The sequence below is a fragment of the Mus pahari genome, chromosome 5, assembly GCF_900095145.1.
Source record: "Mus pahari chromosome 5, PAHARI_EIJ_v1.1, whole genome shotgun sequence".
In the NCBI taxonomy this organism is placed as follows: domain Eukaryota; kingdom Metazoa; phylum Chordata; class Mammalia; order Rodentia; family Muridae; genus Mus; species Mus pahari.
The window spans coordinates 104,849,339-104,857,109 of NC_034594.1; the positions used below are offsets into that span (position 1 = coordinate 104,849,339).

The 7,771-nt window shown below is 39.1% G+C and overlaps 1 non-coding gene across 1 annotated transcript; it reads right to left on the minus strand.

Moving 5' to 3' along the window:
• Nucleotides 1–7,163: 7,163 nt before the first annotated feature.
• On the minus strand, nucleotides 7,164–7,326 carry LOC115064123. Its single transcript, XR_003843981.1, has one exon. It is a non-coding gene; the product is annotated as a U1 spliceosomal RNA (small nuclear RNA).
• Nucleotides 7,327–7,771: the final 445 nt, after the last annotated feature.

Sequence of the window (7,771 nt, forward strand, 5' to 3'; positions counted from 1 at the left end):
CTCTCTCTCTCTCTCTCTCTCTCTCTCTCTCTCTCTCTCTCTCTCTCTCTCTCTCTCCTTCCCTCTCTGCCTCTCTTATTAACCCCACATTTTCTCTTCCCCTCCTTTACACCCTTAGGGGTTCCCATCCAGTCTTTAAGGGGAAGTCTTTCCTTCTCTTAAAGACTCCATCATGTTTAGATTCTCTTTATATTGTATTATTCCCATCTTTTCTGTGGATAAGGATGAGGGAATAGAAGAGAGCTTGGTGACACACAGAGGAGGAACCATCTCCTGAGAAGAGGTTTCACACAGTGGGGACCACATGTCAGACCTGTTTGATGATGGACAGGAGATACCTATCCCAGGATTGCTTGGTTTGCCTAGAACTTTCCTGTTGTTTAAACCTTGAGTTAACACCTTGTGGATGGACTTGACGGTTGTTGGACCTCTATGCTTGTTTCTTATCACAGGGTGGTCACACTTTCTGCTTTGCTGTCACAATTTTATTGGCTATTCAGGGTCAGTGGCTCGGTCTGCCTTGTTAGGATTGTCATGGCACAGGCTTGTGCTAAAAAACACTCCAATAATAAGTCCAATGAACCAAAATTGACTTCTCTTTAAAAATAACACAAGGGGATAACCACCTCAGTTTGCTGGATTGTCTAAACTCACACTAGCTTTGTCAAAAAGCAGCCTTCATTTCCTCTAACAGACCTTATATCATACACAGAGATAAAAGCCCAGGCTCTTTTGATTTTTCTCTTTTACAGTATACTCTTGTTAAGGGCACAAGGTCCTTGTATTCCAGAGAAGTACTAAGAAAACTAGGAATGGCAAACTCACTGGGGTGGAGAAGAAACAAAATATGAGCACTCTGACTGGAAAGCTGAAAGCAGAGATTGTTGATGACCTAGTGACCTTTTTGCTATCTGCAGAGTCAGACCTCACCATAATTCTCCAGAATGATTGTGTCGTACGTACTCTTTGCTCTTTAGCACCCAGTTAATAGAACCCAGCCTCAGGGGAGAGGTCACATGGATGTTATGGCCTGCTCTCCTCAATGGCATCTCACTCAGAGGACACCTTAGAATCTAGACATTTTAGCTATAGAACTCATCGTCATGGTCACATGGACTTTGTAAAGGAGTTTGTAAGCAGTCACATGTTAAGCTGTATTATGCACCTGGATTTGGAATGATTATTGCCCAGAAACGGTCTTAGTTTGGGTTTTACTGCTGTGAACAGACACCATGACCAAGGCAACCCTTATAAGGACAACATTTAACTGGGGCTGACTTTCAGGTTCAGAGGATCAGTCCTTTATTATTAAGGTGGGAGCAGGGCAGTGTCCAGGCAGGCATGGTACAGGAGGAGCTGAGTTCTACCTATTCATCTGAAGGCCACTAGGAGAAGAATGACTCTTCTGTATTGGGCTTCAAAGCTCATCTCACAGTAACACACTTCCTCCAACAAGACCACACCTCCAAATAGTGACACTCCCAGGACCAAGCATATTCAGACCACCACAAAACCCTTTACAAAATTCTATCATATTTAAATATGCCTACACCAAGCTGCCTGGCATTGGGAGTCTCTAGGAGTCTTGACCCAGGTTGACAAATCAATCTGAACTAACTTTTCATCTTCACCTCTTCACAGCTTGCTTCTCTGTCTGACAACCACCTCATTATAGGCTCAAGATGATCACTGGCAAAGAGCTTGCAGTGATTTTTATGAGAGAAATTAACAGCAAATACCCGAAAAGCAAGCAATGTCAGTTTATAAATAACTAATTTGATTCTCCCTCTTATAATCAAAAGAACTCCAATTTCTGGAGCCCCTACATTTTACACTGATGCAAATTAGGAAAGGCTGGGTATAAATCAAAAGATATAAGTAAGGTGTTTGAAAGTTCTCATAATTTAGTTCAGAAATCAGAATTATATGTAGTACTTATGGCGTTATTAGATTTTCAAGAATCTCTTACTAAAGAAACTTACTGTCAGTAGGCAGAAAGAGTTGTTTTGCATATAGAAACTGCTGAACTACTAATTCACGATGGTTCCAAATTGATTTTGCTATTTATTCAACTGCAACAAGTGATCAGAAATAAAAAATCATCCATTATATATAAAACATCTCAGATCCCATTTGGGCCTACCAGGCTCTCTAGCATAAGGTAATAAGGGAATTGATCAGCTGTTGATAGGAAATGTGCTGGAAGCCTCAGAGTTTTATTAAAAACACCATGTTCTTAGCAAAGGTTTAAAGAAAGAGTTCCCTATCACTTGGCAACAAGCCAAAGAAATGATAAGGAAATGTCCTAGTTGTCCTTTATATAACCAAACTCCATTGCCTACAGGAAGTAACTCTAAAGTTACTCAAAGAAATGAAATTTGGCAAATAAATGTGTTTCATTTTACAGAGTTTGGTAAACTGAAACATGCACACCATACTATAGACACATATTCAGGATTTCAATTGGCAACTGCTTTGAGCTCTGAAAGTGCTGATTCTGTTATTACTTATTTATTAGAAGTTATGGCAATTATGGGTATACCTAGACAAGACTCACAATGCTCAATGCTCCAACATATGTCTCTAGTAAAATAATTTTTTTACATATTATAATATACAGCATATTATAGGTATACCACGTGATCCTACAGGACAAGCAGTCATTGAAAGATCCAACTGTACTTTAAAAGAGATGCTTAATAAACAAAGAGGGGTATCAAAGACTCATTACATAATGCTTTATTGACTTTAAATTTCTTAAAAGCTAATGAACAAAAACCAAAGGCCACTGAGAGACATTGGATTATAGAAAAAACTGATGAATTATGTCAGCCTGTTTATTTCAAAGATATATTAATCTCGAAATGAAGAGCGGGAAATGTGTTACATTGGAGAATGGGTTTTGTATATGTTCATACAGGAAAAGAAAACTTATGGATTCCATCCAAACTGATAAAAATCAGATTTGATAGAGGAAGACCCTCTGAAGATCTTGACTGCAGACAGGAAGAAAGAAATCAAGAAGACCAAATAGGATAGGTAACATGATTTGCTGATTGATTGATTGTTCATGGGAACAGCCGTGAAACTAGCTGAGACATAAAAATGTCTCTAGCCAGAACTTCAGCTATACATAGCCAGTAAGATTCATTGGGCCATCATTTCATAAGGTATGAATGGAAATTTATATTGCAGTTTGATTATGTGGTCAAACTGACTTTTAAGGAAAGATAGTTTTCTGCTCAAAAAACGAGCAGAAAAATCACCCTTAATTGATCTGTGCACCCTGCATGTTTCATACAAATGTCTTTATAAATCTATGTATTGCTTGCAAGGTTTGTATATTGCAGAATGGAAGGCCAGAAGGGCAGCCCTGACAGGATTCACCCTCAAGGATGCTGGGATGCTGAAACCTGCTGCTCTAGCTCCCTGATCAATATTGCCTCAAACTGATGTTGTTCCAGAAACTTGCTTCTAGAACAGCTTCAGAAAGGGCTGCTAATCCCAGATGACCTTGCTTCATCCAGTCTTTCAGATTGTTCTAATCAGGACTTCAGTTAAGCCCTGAACTTTCTCCATTCAAGACTTTAGCTAATCAGCTTATGGAGACTGGACAACAAATGATGCCAGCTAGCTTTCTTTTGACTTAACCATTTTTCCAGTTTTCTCTTGGGCCCCCAAACTGGAAATCTTTTCCCCAATTTAGCAAGAAGAAACTGTAAGAAGACTGTCATCCCAATCACTTAAGTTGTGGTGGATAGTTTTGATCATTTTATGAATTATAGATATATTGTCATTTTAAGGGATGATTACAAATAATTATGGTCTTAGGGAGGAAATTAAATAGGGAGCTTAGGCTCAGAGATCTCTATATCTCTTTTACTTTTCTCTATCCTTCTTTCTTTCTTAAATAAAGGTAAGGAGGTTGAGAAGAAAAAGGGGGCATATAGAAATATAAAAAATTAGACAAATAGGGGTAGATTATTAAATATATTCTTAAATAAAAACATTTTACAGTGATAATCTTATATTGATAGAGATCTTTATATTTTGATGCAAAATTGAGGTCATATTTTTTACATTGGCATAGGTTATTATATATTGATATAAATTTAAGGTTAATTTTGATACACATAATGTGTATGTCTTCAATTTTCATATGAGATATTGTACTTACATAATTCCTAAACATCAATCTATTCTTTTAAAAAACTGTTATTACAAACAACTAGGGGTGATAAAAATACAAGTTATAAACTACTAGGATGGTTAAGAAATAAGCTTAATAGTCAGATAATCAAACTCATGATCATATTAGATACTACTTTAATTAATTATAATAAAATGTTTTTAAGGTTATTTAGATAGTCAATAGCTAAGAATAACCAATGTTTAGTTGGTCTTCAAAAACCTCAGAGATACACAGAATATGGCATTTAAAATTATTTCATTTTTAAAAGGTCTTTTGACTATGAGACAGGTCTGTTCCTGACAGTACCCCATTCCACTTCAATGAAGGTGATGAGCATCAGTAATAACCTCCATATGGAGTTGCTTCAATTGTAGTAAGTTAGCCACTGGGCAAAGAAAATGCCCATGCTTCAACAACAGACAAATCTGTTCAGAAAGGACAAATGAATGAAGAGCCAACCAAGCTCTGCCTAGACAGGGTAAGCAACTCCTTCATATTTCCTGCTTCACAAAAGGTCTGTCAGATATCCTGGGCCCGAAGACTGAAGATAGATGCTCCAGTGTTATAGAGAACACTGGGGACTGTTTAGGTGATCAGCTGTCTCTGTCATTTCTATAATTTCTGGAAGCTGTGTCCCTGTGCTTCCTGCATACTCAGGTCATATTTATTTCCTTCTCAGGTTTCTGATGGGGTTGAAAACTAGACTAGTTATAGTCTTACTATAAGCTCAAGTTATTTAAGATTTAAGAATATTTCTAGGTCTATGAAGATATTTTTAGAATGGCAATAAAAGTTAGAATGAAATAGATTTAGATACAAAACTCTGAACTCACCAAGATAGGATAAATAATAAAATACTTTTTCCTAAATTGCCAAATACAAACAGACTGGCCATTTTGGATATAACTCATACCTAATAATTTTCATGATTGTTTCATAGTTGTTCCTACTCTATATTGTATACAGAGAAAGAGCCTTTTTATTTGTACAAAAGGGGGGATTGTTGAGGTTTGGTCTGATGCTATGCATTGTAGTGCTAAATATTGGCCCTGGTTGTCCCCCCCCCCCCCCAGGGATGATGAGATTCTCAAGTTACCTCACATTGGTGAATAAAGATGCCTACATTCTATAGCTGGGCAAAAGAGAGATAGGCAGAGTTTTGGTTCCCAGGCTTGGGGTATGAGGCAGAGACCATGAGGAGAGGAGGAGGTGGAGAGAAAAGACACTACAGGGTAAGTGAATCATGAAAACCTGCCTTGAGGGCTGGCCAGTTGAAGTTAAGAGCAGCCCAGATGGAATATGGCAAATTATAACTCGGGGTTATTAATAGGGAAGTAGATGTAACAGCATACAGGGTCGATATCTGCCCAGATTTAGTGCTGTCTAAGGCTTTTTATAAATATAAAAGCTGTGTGTCTTTTTTTTTTTTTTTTTTTTTTTTTTGAGACAGGGTTTCTCTGTGTAGCCCTGGCTGTCCTGGAACTCACTTTGTAGATCAGGCTGGCCTCGAACTCAGAAATCCGCCTGCCTCTGCCTCCCGAGTGCTGGGATTAAAGGCGTGTGCCACCATGCCCGGCTAGCTGTGTGTCTTTTATCTGGGAACTGAATGATCTAGTAGGACAAGATAGAAATCTATGACTAAGATTAAATATTTACTACAAGACACCCATACTCTCTACCTACTTCCACCTATTTTTCATGCAAAAGAACCTTGTAGAATTTCTTACAACCAAGCTTTTCCTAACTGTAGCCTCCCCAGCCTTGAGCAGGCTGATTCAGACCTTGCTGCCACTGTGAATGAGACCACCTGGGGTAGAGCCTTCTGACCTAGATGGTTCTATTGCTCTGTCACCTGTACTGCTCTTCTCCAAGACTCTGCTTCCTGCTGAGAGACTGAACCTGTCCTCCTGAGATATTCCTGAGATAGCTGACAATTTGTGGAATTGGCGACCTAATGCTAACAGCTCTGGCAGACTAGTGCTAACAACTTGGCAACAAAGCATCAAGAAGCCTGGTGTGGCAGGGGATCACTTTCCCCCTTTATAAGCACTGGCTCTTAGTAAACTCTGGGGCCTTGATCAGCACTTTGTCTTGGTCTGGTTTCTTCTCTCAGTTCCCTCCTTTACAGCTCCGGCCTCCCACTCAGGAACCCAGCTCGTGTGGCCACAGGCGGCTACACCTAACCTTTCCAGCCGTAGGTCCTACCTTTTCTTTTTTCTTTGGGCTATAAATCATAATTCTGTGGCTATGTGGTTGGTCTTCTTTTCATCCTATGACCATTAACTTCCTGGAATAGCACTTTAAAATGCCCCTATGTGTAAGGAATTTTAATTAATCATAGCAAACTCTCCAATTATGTCGTAACTTCAGTTTGGTTGATATTAATCTGTTCTGTATTTTCTACCATCAGGCCCACGTGACCATAATCTCTCTAAACCTTGAAACTTCATTTCCATATTCAACTGGTGAACTGCCCTTTGATTCCCTGCATGTTCAACAACATTTATACCATTCCCCACAAACACTGAACCTACTTGTGACTGCTGCAGGATCACTAATATTGGAATCAAGAATTCTTTTCTTTCAAATTTCCCATCAGTTAAAACAATTTTTAAATTGAAATAGATTTTTTATCATATTCTTCCCTTCCTCCCCAAGTCCTTCCAGATCCTCTTGTAATCCCTACCTACCAAACTTCAAGTTCTTTCTTAAAGACAAACAAAAACCAGGTCAACAATAAAACCCACCAAAACCAGGAAGACATCCCACCTGAAAAAAAAAAACAAAAAACCCAAACTGTAACTAAATAAAAGCACACAAACACAAACAAACAAACAAACAAAAAACTATAGAGTGTAATTATATGTTGGTCACCTACTACCTAGCATGAGGCTACTGCCCTGAAGTGGTGATATACCAATGTCAGTCGATTGAAGAAAACTGAAAATTCTGAAACTCAATCCCCCCCCCCCAGGGGAAAGCGTGAACGCAGTCCCCCCATTACCACAAATTACGCAGTTGAGTTTCCTGCATTTGGGGAAGTCATGGGGTCAGCAATCCGGAGTGCACTGGATAAGCCTCGCCCTGGGAAAACCACCTTTGTGATCATGGTATCTCCTCTGCCAGGTAAGTGAAACTCAATTTTTTAATCATTACATGATTTGGAATTTAACCCTAACCCCTGGTGTCTGAATTAGGGCTTCCATTGCTGTAAAATGGCACCATAACTAAGGCCACTTTTATAAAGGACAACATTTAATTGGGGCTGGCTGACACTTTCAGAGGTTCAGCCCATTCTCATGGTGGAAAGTACTGCAGCATTCAGGCAGACATGGTGCAGGCAGAGCTGAGAGCTCTACATCTTGTTCTGAGGGCAAACAGGAGAAGACTGGCCTGCCTCAAAGACCACCTCCACAGAGACATACTCCCTCCAACAAGGCCACACCTCCTAATAGTGCCACTCCCCGGGACAAGCATATTCAAATCACACCTGTCTTTTCAGTAGATTCATGTAATCTTTACCTTCATTCATTCTTGAATAGTAATGTTTTAAGTAATCACAATGTACCAATTTTCTAA